Source organism: Hipposideros armiger, unplaced genomic scaffold (genome assembly GCF_001890085.2).
Source record: "Hipposideros armiger isolate ML-2016 unplaced genomic scaffold, ASM189008v1 scaffold_1016, whole genome shotgun sequence".
NCBI lineage: Eukaryota > Metazoa > Chordata > Mammalia > Chiroptera > Hipposideridae > Hipposideros > Hipposideros armiger.
This window is the reverse complement of record NW_017732366.1, coordinates 359179-373289: the sequence shown is the minus strand read 5'-3', so window position 1 is coordinate 373289 and position 14111 is coordinate 359179.

Sequence of the window (14111 nt, the reverse complement as noted above, 5' to 3'; positions counted from 1 at the left end):
CCTCATGTTATGGTGACCCCCAACCATAACATTATTTTCATTGCTACTCTATAACTGTAATTTTGCTACTGTTAAGAATTGTAATGTAAATATCTTTTTGTTTTCTGATGGTCTTAGGTGACCCCTGTGAAAGGGTTGTTTGACCCCCAAAGGGGTCGCGACCCACAGGTTGAGAACCGCTGATCTAGATGAAAGGTGATAGTGCTTCGGACCACTGTAGGTATGGTGAGAAGTCAAATATAATTTGAAGCTTCAGCTAAAATGATTTGCTGATGCGTTTTACACGGAGTTTAAGAGAAAGAGTCATTAAGGATAACTCTAAGATTTCGGAGTTAACATTCAAAGGGAAGCAATATACGTATACTGAGTCTTTCAAAATAAAAACTCTAATCCCAATTTTCATTTTGAAGGTTCCTAGTAGATTAGTAACTTTCATATTTAATTATTATAGTTAAATTTCAGAAGGGAGAAGGGACAAATAAGCATGATCAGTTATCCCTGTTTAATGAAAGCTCCAATAATTCTTTTCTACTTTATGCCTACCTGGGATATGTGTGGAATGTATTGGGTTTATTAAAGTAATGCAAATAATAAAAGTAATAATGCAAAATTTTCCAAGAAACAAATTAATATTGGGTTTTATTCAAGTTATTTTAATTGTTCCTATTAAATATGTGTTTACGATAATGTTTAAAAACATTTTTTCAAGTCATCTCTTAAACACTTATCTCCCAGTTTGATTTTGCTTAAAATTTTAACTGTAAGAACACTGGAGGGAGAGTAGAGGAGGAAGAAAGAACAAGTCAATAAAAAAGAAACACAATACGACTTTAAAGAAGGACTATGGATTAAGAAAACACCTTTTACATACTCACATAGGTGTATATTTAGTGGCAGTTCTCATTTAGTATCTGACCTATAATTGATAGGGCTACTTTTATATAAAATAAAAGAATATAAGAAAACTGCAGTTTAAACTGTGTGTCCTACAGTGATGGATGGCTGTGTGTGCTCTAGTACTTCAGGGATGGATTAAGCTATTGAAAAAGCACTCAACATTAGCTAAAGAACAGTAATATGTGTGAAATTCTACAGTTAATGAATCATTAAACAATTTGCTACAACTGATTTATAGGTGCAATATACTACACTGTGTCAAACAGAGCAATATAATAAATGGTATTAAAAATATACTCTCAGAACTTTTGTTATAATCAGTCTTTTGAATTTAGCTTAGCACTTATCTGAGTACTGAAGGCATCCCATTTTTCTCTTGATAATATCCACAGTCAAATGGCTTTTGGCTATTGGCCTACATTTGCTGAATCTTGTAGTCTGAAGGAAACTACCTGATTTACAATAAAGTACTAAAAAAAATGTCCTATCCCACTGATGGCAATAGCAACTGGTAGACTTTTCCTAGTTAGAGTACTAAAAAAAGGGATCTAAGTTGTATTTCTGAACCTTATTATCGAACAAAACTGACCTTTAACTTGTACATTTTTATAGATTACTGGGCAATTAGATTTTGCCACCAAAATAAACAACCCAAATCATTGTGGCTTATTTAACTCAAGATTCTGTGGATTAGTAATTTGAGCCGTGCTCAGTTTAGGAATACTCTGCTCATCAAAGTGCCTCAATTTCTGGACGTTGGATGCTTGTTGGCTGAGAGAAATGGGGCTGGTGAATGGGCGTGGGTAGTGTTTCTGAGCCATGTCTCTCATCAGCAAGCAAGCCCAGGGTTGTTTACATGAAGATAGTCATAGGGTTTCCAAGAACAGCCAGCAAGGACAAGTCTCACGCACCAGACCTTTTCAAGCTCTGCTTATATCATGCTTATTAATATGGCATTAGCCAAAGGAAGTCATGAGAGGGCACTGAAAGTTGCATGGCAAGAGGAGGGTGTATGAATTTGCTAGAGCTTTCCTAAAAAAGTGCCTCAGGCTGGGTGGCTGAAATAACAGAAATGTATTCACAGTTCTGTAGTCTAGGAATCTAAAATCAAGGTGCCAGCAGGGTTTGTTTCTTTCAATGCCCTCTTTGCTTAGGTATAGATGGCGATCTCTTCTAGTGCCATTATATGGTACTCCTTCTGTGTGTGTCTATGTCCTAATCTCCTCTTGTACTCCACTCATATGAGATCAGGGTCTGCCCATATGACCTCATTTACCTTAATTACCTATTTGAAGGCCTTTTCTGCAAATACAGTCACATTCTGAGGTACTAAGACTTAGGACTTCAACATGTGAATTTTGAGGTTACACAATTCAGCCCATAACAAAGGGAAAGAACTTGTGGCAATTTTTCTTTTTCTTTTTTTAGTTTCCCTTTTATGCCTCACTATTTGATCTAGGACAACATATACATATATCAAGCAGCTGCTTATGAGAATCTCAAGTTTCAGACCAATTCTCTTTAATAACAGAATGTTTCCAATGTTATAGATGAAATTTTAGGTTAAGGCAGGGATTCTCAATTTCAGCATGATTGATGTTTTGACCAAATAATTCTTTGTTGTCCTGTGCAAAGTAGAATGTTTACCAATATCCTTGGCCTCTACTCATTAGATGCCAGTAGCACCCTTTCACCAGTCGTGACAAATAAAATGTCTCCAAATATTGACAAATGTTCTCAGGAAAGTAAAAGTTTCCCCAGTTGAGAATTACTGGGTTAAGAGATAAATTCTAAGCAGGAGAAAGTCATTTCTTAAACTGACATTTAAGTTAACAGGAAGGAATAAGACATGAACTTTTAGCATCTGCCACTATATTTTTCTAAAAATGAATTGATTTATTAGATTTTATATTTTTCTGTTTTCAAGAACAGAATCATATGAGCATGAAACTGAGAACATACACATTTTGAACTACACACAACATACTTTCTAAGATAAGGTTAGAGGGCCACAGTGAAATTTCCTGAGAGCACTGACTGCAAAACCAAGGTTAGCTTCAATCTTTTAAGACTTTATTATTTTTTTTTACCTATTCTGGAAAAGAATAAAATTATCAATGAAACATTAAGATATGAAACTATTTTTTAAAATAAATAAATGAAAACATAAAAAAACCAACAAGTATAAATGAGTTGACCTTCTCTTAGTAAAAATAAATTCTTTCCAATAAAAAATGAAATAAAATTTAATGGTATGAGGCTCACAATAACACATCTACGCTACATTTCACAGAGCATGAGCAAAATATATTATGTAAATACAAACAAAATAGAGGAGACAATACTAGTCTCAGACAAAATAATTTCATAATAAAAATTAGTTGATTATATAACAAGGGGATTAAACATAAAATATAAATTAGCATAAAAACAAATTTATATAACCCTTATATGTAAAATTACAGGTCAATATGTTTAAGTCAATCAATGTAGAATATTCCAATACTTAATTTTATTTTGAGCTATTGTCATATCACTGGAAGTCAATGACAAAAGGGCAGATTAAAATTTATCAGGCACAGAATATTTGAATAATCTAAAAAGTATAATTGTTTATATATGCATATAAATCAAGATTTGGATATAGATATTTGAAAGTTAGATTTTGCATCCTAATGTTACTGAACCTTTTTTAAATGCTTATAAAACATCCTATAATAGACAAACATGATACAGGATTTAGTCTCTGATTACAGCTTAATAGATTTAGAAACTTATTACTAAATAGTATTTTTTTAAATTACAAAACCCTCCAATTTAGTGTAGTATCAGTCTCATGAAGATTAGGTGAGAAAAATAATTTTGCAATAGCTCTGAAGATATAATAAGTCAAAAACTGAAAATAAATAAAATTTTGGGGAGAATCTCAGCTAAATAAAATATACATGGACTTGGGATGAGAAATACTTTACCCATGATCTTACTAAGTATCATGCTATAAAAAGTTCTATCAGTTTTTACTTCTACAATAAATATAGGAGAACCTTTTGCCCTGCACACTTTACTTTATGTTCAACTGTCACCATATATGTGAATCTTTCCTTGATTTTTTATTCCTTCTTATGTACATTTGGCCGTAACTTCACTAAAAACTTTCATCTGTTGCATTCAACTGGTGATGACAAACTATTTCAGAATACTAACCACAATATTATCCTCTGGTCTTCTATTCATCAAATGCCTTCACTAGGGTACTAAAGATTCCTCAACCCAATTTCCCATTCTAAATAGCCAGACATAGATTATTTACTGCTCTGTGTAGAAAAGACACTTATGAAGCAAAAAAAAAAAAAAGGAAAATAAGTTTTTATAATTAAAATATTTAAATATATGCAAGTAAGTATTGGACTAAAGATTTGTATGCATACTTGATCAGCATTTTTCCACTGCGTTCAAACTTCACTGACTACAGAAGGAAAGTAAAGGAAGGATCACAACACAACAGGAGCAGTATGCTCAAGAGAACATGACTCCTCATAAGCAAACAGTCTTTTACCAGCACTCAAGAATTCCATGAAACTAAGAGTCCTTGCCTACTGTCTTTTTCCATTAAGAATCAACATCAACAGCAGCCATCATGCTGTCTGGTCATTAGCTTTTTTTTTTTTTTTAAAGATTTTTATTGGGGAATTTGGGGAAGGGGAACAGACAAGTTGCTATCCTTTTGTTCTTCGGTCTAGTTGTGGAGGACTTTGCTTCACTGGCCCAAGTTGGCACCATCATTGCGCTCTTCCTGGGCGAGGCAGATCAGTTGCCGGCTTCTGGACGGCTGCTCACAGCAGCTGCTGGCCGCTCACGCTGGCTGCTGGCTACACACAGTAGCCCATGGCAACCCACCTGCCGTCCGCTGGTGACTCACGGGCTCCCAGCTCCAGGTCGAGCTGTTGTTCAGCATCTTAGCTGTAGAGGGCAGTGTCACTGGCCCTCATATGTGGGATCCAAACCGGGGCCCTCTGGCGTCCCAAGCCAGCTCTTAACCAATGCACCACTCGGCTGGCCCTGGTCATTTGCCTTTTAAGTGTCAAACTCTGAACAGACAATCCAGGACATTCAAAATCATCTGAGAATTAAAGATCAGGACCTCTAAACCCAGAGAGGTTTTGGTGGCTTACAAAGGCTCCTACACCTGACTAAGATGGACTAGATGGAATATAGCCAGGAAAAACCGTGGATCACACTTCCACTGTTATGCATGTTAGTCTCTGCTAACATGCATTTTCTGTACAGATAATCATGGTTTACCTGTACATAGACTATCTCTCTTATCCAAAGATACCTTAAATCAGATTTGGTTAGATGAACATCTCACTGAGTTCGTAAATATCAAGTGAATCCAGACTAAGTATTTTTCAGTAAGATCTATAATATTTAGATACTAGTTGCAAGTTAGTAAAAACTTGTATGTAATTGTGGAAGTCTGAGAATAATTCTAGATTTTTGGCCCAGGAATGGATTGGACTCCTTCATCACAGGTATGTAACAAGGGATTATGCATAAATCACCAGCTCCTGTACCACCACAGAGATTTATTGTGAAACTGAAAGGAATTGAAATATAAAGTGTCTAGAGCACTGTCTAATACATACTTGTAAGATTAACTACCACTATTATCAATTCTAATTAGCAATAAAGTAACATATTTCAAATGTAATGATATGAAACATCAACTTATAATGATAGTAGAAAATAATAAAATAATAGTGGCATGCTTATTAAAATAAAAAAATCACTAGTAACAAAAAGCAGAAACATGAGATACTTTCCCTCCTAAAAAGTAGTCTGAGCTATCTGGTATTGAAATTTCCCACACCATTCCAAGTGGATATTTAGCTGCACACAAAGCCACCTTTAACTCCCATAGACATTAGGTCTGCTCTCCTATCTTTCATGGGAAAGAACACTGAACACCAAGTGTGACTCCTACCTCTTGTTAAAGAAGAATTTGGGGAAATTTTCCCCTCTGGATACAATTCCTTTCAGGACTTTAAGGTTAGTTAGTTCAAGGCAAATTTGTGACATGGCTATTTAAGTCTTCACTTTCCTTTTTATACAAACCCCACCCAAAATTTAGCCCCCTTCTCTTCCATGTTTAGGGAACCTAAGAACTTCATACTCATAGCACTTTAGTTCTTAAATTTCTGATGATTCTTCACTTCTCGAAATATATTAAAGAATTAATGTCTTGATATAAAGAACACTTAAAATTCACAAGAAAAAAATCATAAAAATTTGAAAAGCATGTGAACAGATAGAACACATTAAAATAACTACATCTATAATACTATAGCTTATGATTTTTCATAACTGGAGAAATACCAATATAAATAATAAAGATGTCACAGTTTTCCACCTATCAAATTGGCAAAGCAAAGATAAAAGGGCTACAATATTCAGCTCAGAACATATAGGGGAAAAAAATGCTCACATATTGAAAATAGGTTTTTTGATAGTTTTGATAGATTTTTTTTATAGAACAATTTGGTTATTTCTATCTAAAGAATATGTTTGATGTAATTTCAATTTTTAGAATACATCCTACAAATATATTTATGATTAGACAAAAATATATGTAAGTGACATGGTCTGGAACATTGTGTATATATAGAGAAAAGTAATAGGAGATAACATAAATGATCTCAAAAGGGGATGACAGATGAAATAATTAATATTACATCCACAAAATTCAGTGGTATGAAGTATTAATGAAAATGAGGTATAATTAATTGTATTGCTATAGGTATATATCCAAAATATGTTTTTAAGTGATAAAAGAATTTTCAGTACAAATAACCTCATCACATTTATATACTGGTTGTCATAAGAAAAGAGCTGGTGGGAGGAGTGTGAGTTGGGGTCTTTTTTTGATGCATATTTTTCTTAATTTTGAAATAGTTATCATAACATTTATTAATTGTATTACAGTAAAATCTTGTAAAGTAATGATGCCATTAATATTGATAAATATAGTATTAGGTACTCATTCAATATTTGATATATCTGAAAGCAGCATCTAGATGAAAAACTTTCTCATATGTCAGGTACTTCAGTAGGTGTCTTAATCTTAGAAATGCACCTTTGTAATATAACATGGGTATCATAAAAACTTTCTTGATATTGAAGCAATATACTTCTATTTTTTTAGTAATTATTTTTATTAGTTTTAGGTGTATAAAACAATGTAATAGTTAGACATTCACACCCCTCACAAAGTGATAACTCCCTCACCCTACCTGCTACCCCTCTGACATCATATATAGCTGTTACAATTCCATTGACTATATTCCCTATGTTGTACTCCACATCCTGTGACTATATATATATATATATATATATATATATATATATATATATAATTACCGTATAGTTAACATTCACTATTATTGAGCTTCAGCATTGGGTATACATTACAGTGGTCATGCAATATATTTTTAGTTTTAAATAATAGCATGGAAGAGCAGGTCCCTTCTCTAATGGCCTAGATCCTAAGGAAAACTGAGCAGTGTGGTACACAATTGTTTTCACAAAAAAAAGTTTGTGGAAAACATGCGTACAATTTCCTGGGAGATCTTTAACAATTCAGGTTCCTGGGACCTGTTGAATTACTAGATAGGATTAAGAAAATTTTATTTTTAATAGATCCACAGTACAGAATAAATATGTTCTAAACTTTGTAGATCTGAGGACTAAGGTAAGGGAGGGAACAGAAGAGACTCACAAAGGTCTTCATAATTATTATACAGTTCTAAAAAAATGCAAAAATATAAAGTACTATTTCTTTACTGAGTTTAGGCATTTGTTAATTAAAATTAAGAAATAAGGTTAGCAGCTTGTTCTACTTAAAAGCAATAACTGCCTTAAATACTTTTATATCAAATGAATTAATTACAATAAAAATAGGCAGCAAAAATCTTTGTAAAATACACTAACTTGAGTGGGATTTCATTAAAAATTCACTACTTATAATTTCCTTGGTTGTAGTATAATTGAGGTTTTAGATTTATTGTTCAGTTATATAATTCTTTGATTTTATGATGGAGAGTACTATGTCTAAACATATTTAACATGGATATCATGAATCCATCATTGTAGGTTGGCAAACTCTTTAAGCATGCAATTAAATGTTCTTTTACATTAGGCTCAGTAATTTTCATCATCCATTGTTTTAATTTTTTATTTCCCTAAATGATTCCCTTTGATTTTCTTATACACTGATCAGTTTATAAATCATGCCTAGGAATTAATAATAATAGATAAAAGTGATTAATCCATTGTTCTTTTTCATATAATCACAATTTGGAATCATGTTTTTTCCACATTATTTTTTGTTAGTTATCTAGCTCTGGGATCTCAAGCAATTTAGCCTTTTAGTCTTAAAAGTAATTGAAGGAATTTATTTTTTCCAACATAAAGGCTTTTTGTCCAATTTATCCATTTTGCATAATTTTATTGAAAAGCTGTTCTCCAGTTCTGCCAATCTCAATGACTTTTGTTTAAAGCATCTGGTTTAACAGCTGTCAAAGTCTGTTTTTTGCTTGGCTCCTTCCCTTTCCTCTTCACCCCCTCTGTTTCTATCATATCCCCTGTTCATCATGCCTTAATATCTTTTATCCTAAAACGACTCTTCTAAAACACCCTTGAGTACTATTCCTACTTTAATCAGATTGGTATTTTTTGTTCTTCAAGAAATTATCATGATCTATTCACCAGTGTTAAGAAAAGAGTTATGGTCTACCACTTAAAATGAGTATCTATGCATATGTATCTGTGTGTGTATGTAATGATATATATATATATATATATATATACACACATTTATACATTTATATAAAATATATGTAATATACTTTATATAAATATATGTAATAAAAATACAAAATCAAGGGAAGGTTAATCTATTGATAGGTCATCTAATATTTTAGAAAGGTGTCATGGAGTTTTGACTGTCTTCATAGGAATTTTGAAATACTTTAGCATCCTTAAATCCCCATTTTGCAATTTAATATTAAAAATATTATGAGGGTTATTGTGAGTTGGATATAATGTGTACTCCTATTCTAAGACTTTGAGTACTATTTGAGGATGATCAGTAATATTTGTATATATTAGAAATATTAAAATTATATATATATATATATTTCTGTGTTTATATATAATCATACTTATTTTTGTATACATAAAACTTGAGTTGGATTGTTACTCTCATAGTGTTCTAGAATTCATATAAATTCAACTAATATATTGACTTTAAAAAAATGCTTTGTTTTGAACATTCTATATTTTGTTATTTATCAGTTAGGTTATTTCTGTCAGTCTTTGTCCACTTTTGGCTACAGCCACTAAATGAATTTAAAGTAGTTGCTAATGGCAAAATACAATGGCTAATTTTGTGATTTTAGTACCAAAGATATTTATTTTTAACTGATCTTTTGCATTCTGTCAGGTCAGTAATTTGTACAACAACTGGGTCTTGTTGCTTTTAACAGTGCTTAAATATTTGGATTTTAAACAATTAATCAGCTATATGGAATGGAATAGTAAACATACAGAAAAGTTTTCACACACAATGATATATAAAATGATGTGGCTGGTGTTGCAGGAAATGTGTGTGTGTGTGTGTGTGTGTGCGTGTGTTGGCAGAGAATCAATTTCATCTTTACATTGTAGGACTGATATTTGTTAGTTCTAATTATCTGTAGAAAATATTACTGATACAACATACCAAATCTAACACTTCTCGTGAATATGTGAAAATACAGGCATGTGAAGGTTAGAACATACAAGTACAGTTTGACAGGAAGCACTAGAATTCTGAACATCAGCTGAAAACATGTTAAATAAAGCTTCAACAAACACTCCCCTTAGCAGAAGCACCGCCTGAAAATGTGGCAAATCATTATCAGCTGGCTTTTCAAAAGGCAGCAAGGCTCTTGACACCCAAGCAGACAGCCCATAGGCAGCTCCGTTTTATTAGGTTAATTGACAAAATTGTTTCTAATTAAATTAATTAAAGATGGGTTGGATTCCCCCCAAGGTGTGCCTGTACAAAGATTGAATATGTTGTTGAAAACAGTTACTTGAACTCATGTTCATGTTGAGAGGAGTTAAATTCCTGTTTTCAATAGCTGAGTTTAAAAAGAAAACATAAGTATGGGAGTTTGCTGCTTGTTTCATTTATTTTTTCTTTTTTGTCAACAGCTTATTTCAGTCCATTTTAGGACTAAGACATGAGTCTAGATAAAGCTAAAAATTAAAATTTACATATTAACACATATGAATATGTCACAGGTGTCATTTTAAAGTAGGCCTATGGCTTTTTCAGATTTGATATCTATGAACTGGACTATCTGTGAGCAGTCCCGAAGGACCATGGCATGACTTTACATTCAAATTAATGCAGAGATGACTACTCCTACCAGTTATCTAGCTCACCTAGAGAGCCAAATCAATCACCCAAGGATGCATTTATTCTACACACTATATGCAAGCAGCATGTGATATGCAAGAAGTAAATTGATGAGTAAAAATTGATGGTTCCTAGAGGAAACTATCCTCATATCTCTGCCATCATCTTGCATGCATTACCATTATGTAAAATACGCTTTAACGCAAAAGCTTCTTGTTAGAGGTAGTAATGGGAATGAAGAAATTTCCAAGAAAATGATGATATATATTAAAGTTCTTGGAATTTATTCTTGGTAACTATTAGTGGTCTGCTGTAATACTATGGTTACATTCAACTATCAATTTATTGGGGAGTGTTTTACAAATATTGCACTATGAACCCCAGAGGGTGGGATTGAAGGAAGGAGGTCAGTGGTTGGTGGACAAAGGGTGGAAAAGGTTGAGAAAATACTAAAAATAATCTGTGGTCTGGAAGAATCCCAGAGGGTGTGCAGATTTATATGTGGCTTCCCAAGGTGTTTCCTGAGCTCTGCTAAATACAAAAGGAAAATCATTGGCTTAAAATACTCTGGAATGAGATGTCAAAACCCACCTTTTCCAACTTTTCCAGACCTTGTGTATCATGATTCTTCATGTTTAATGTAATCTACCCACTTTTGTTCTGACCCATGGTCCTTGTGATCTTCTCCGCATGCAACCATTGACATTATCATTAACATATTTGTGCATTTTATGCTATTTGCTGGTTCTGACGTTCTATTCTGAATTACACCATTTTCTGATACCAGGCAAAATTTTTTATTTTTGTCTCTCTAATGCATAGATTCTATGTCTGCATTTGATACCCACAAAAAACATTGATTAGGACTAATAGAATGCAGAAAATGTTTCATCTTCTTTCATTAGAATAAGTTATAGGGCTTTCCTGAAATCAGATTATTTTTTGATATTTAATTTTTTATTTAGAAATATTTGCCAAGAGGAAATTAAGAATGGTTAGAAACATATGTGATTTAAAAAAAATACTTTTTATTTTTCAATTACAGTTGATGTACAATATTATGTTAGTTTCAGGTGTACAATGTAGTGATTAGACATTTATATAATTTACAGAATACTCACCCTGATAAATATAGTACCCATCTGACTCCATATACAGTTATTAAAATATTATGGATTATATTACCTTTACTATACTTTTCATCTCCATGACTATTTTTTTAGCTACCAATCTGCACTTCTTAATCCCTTCCCCTTTTTCACCTGTCACCCCACCCCCTCCTATCTGGTAACCATCAAACGTTTCTTTGAATCTACCAGTTTGTTTGTTTTGTTTGTTTATTTACTTTGTTTTTTTTAAAATTACACATATAAGTGAAATAATATGGTATTTGTCTTTCTCTGTCTGACTTATTTTACTTAGTATGATACCCTCTAAGTCCATCCATATTGTAGCAGAAGGCAAGATTTCATTCTTTTTTTTAAGAACTTTTTTTTTTTTTTTAGCTGAGCCATCCTGCCACCTGTTGGCAGCTCAGCGGCTGCTCAGCTTGGGCCGGGACTCAAACCGCTGTTGCTCGGAGCTCAAACTCTTGAGCAAGCTCTTAACCAACTGACCCACTCGGCCGGCCACTCATTCTTTTTTTTAAGACTGAGTAATATTCCATTGTATATATGGACCACCCCTCCTTCAACTGTTCATCTATTGATAGACACTTAGGCTGCTTTCATATCTTGGCTATTGAAGTAATGCTGCAATGAACATATGAATGCATATGTTTTTCTGAGTTAGTGTTTTGGGTTTCTTCAGTCACCCAAGGATGCATAAGTGGAATTACTGTGTTCTTTTTTCTCTCTTGTTATAGCTTTTATTTTAATGTCTATCTTGTCTGGTATAATTATTGCTACCCCAGATTTTTTTTGTGCTTCAAGTTTCATGAAATATTTTTTAACATCCCTTTACTTTCAGTCTGTTTGTGTCTTGATCTGAAGTGAGACTCTTGTAGGCATCATATGTATGGGTCTTGTTTTTTTATCCATTTGGCAATCGTATGTCTTTTGAGTGGAACATTTATTTAATTCTTGTACATTGAAAGTAATTGTTGGTAGATATGTAGTTATTACAATTTTATTATTCATATTTTAATCTGTTTTCTTATTATTATTATTATTATTATTATTATTATTATTATTATTATTATTAAAGAAGTCCCTTTAACATTTGTTGTAATACTGGTTTGGTGGTGATGAACTCCTTTAGCTTTTTCTTGTTTGGGAAGCTCTTTATCTGTCCTCCGATTCTGAATGGTGGCTTTGCTGGGTACAGTAACCTTGGTTGTAGATCCCTGCTTTTCATCACTTTGAATATTTCCTGCCAATCCCTCTGGCCTGTAAAGTTTCTGTTGAGAAATCAGCTGACAGTCTATGGGACTAACTGCTTTTCTCTTGCTACTTTTAAGATTCTCTCTTTGTCTTTAACATTTGGCATTTTAATTATGATGTGTATCGGTGTGGGCCTTTTTTGGTTCATCTTTTTTGGGATTCTCTGCATTTCCTGGGCTTGTATGTCTATTTCCTTTACCAGGTTAGGGAAGTTTTCTATTATCATTTCTTCAATAAAGTTTTTTTTTCAACTCCATGCTTTCTCTCTCTTATCCTTTTGATGCTCTATCATGTGAATGTTTGTATGCTTGATGTTGTCCCAGAGGCTCCTTAAATTATCATTTTTTTAAATTCTTTTTTCTATTTTCTGTTTTCATTAGGTATTTTCTGTTACCTTATCTTTCAAATTGCTGATGTGATCCTCTAGTTCATCTAATCTACTGTTGATTCCCTAAATGTATTCTTTATTTCAGTTATTGTGTTCTTCATTTTGGACTGGTTCTCTTATATGTTTTCCATGGCCATTTTTATGTTTCTTATTTCTTTGTTGAAGTTCTCAGTGAGATCCTTTAGAATCCTTATAATCAGTGGTTTGAACTGTGCATCTGGTAGATAGCTTGTCTTCATTTTGTTTAGTTCTTTTTCTGGACCTTTGTTCTATTTTCATTTGGGACATGTTTCTTTGTCTCCCCATTTTGGATGCCTCCCTGTGTTTGTATCTATGTATTAGGTGGGGCTGCTATATCTCCCAGTCTTTGTAGAGTGGTCTTATGCAGTAGGTGCCCTGTGGAGCCCATTGGCACAGTATACCTAGTCACCAGAGCTGAAGGCTCCAGGTGTGTCCTTCCTGTGGTTTGTGTGCTGCCCTGTTGTAGTTGAGCTTTCATTGCTGTTTGCACATCAATGGGAGAGATTGACCCTCAGGCTGATTGGTTGTGAGGCCTGCCTGTGACTGTAGTGGAGGAGCTATTGTGCAGCAGCTGACCCTATGGAGCTGGATTTGCTCTAGTGGGCTCTGGTACCTGCTGAATCTGCCTTTTGGGTATGTCATATGTGAAGGTCATTGTATGGTGCTCTGGTGTTGTCTGAAGCTGGCCACCTGGTATGTTGCTTCTGGAGCCTCGTGGGAGGGGCTCTAGTGCAGGCCAATATCAGCCACTGCCTGTGCCCTCCCCAGAGCCATTAGGTATGAGCTACAAAGTTATCTGCAGATGGTTGGCACTTGTGCTGGGCATGGATGTGCTTGGGAGAGGATAAGCCAAGATCTGAGGCTGGTTGTCACCAGTTCCTGGCTTGGGGCTGCTTAGCAAGTGATAGGGCACACTAAGGCCAGATGTTGCTTGTTTGAGTTATCGTGAACCTTTGAAAGG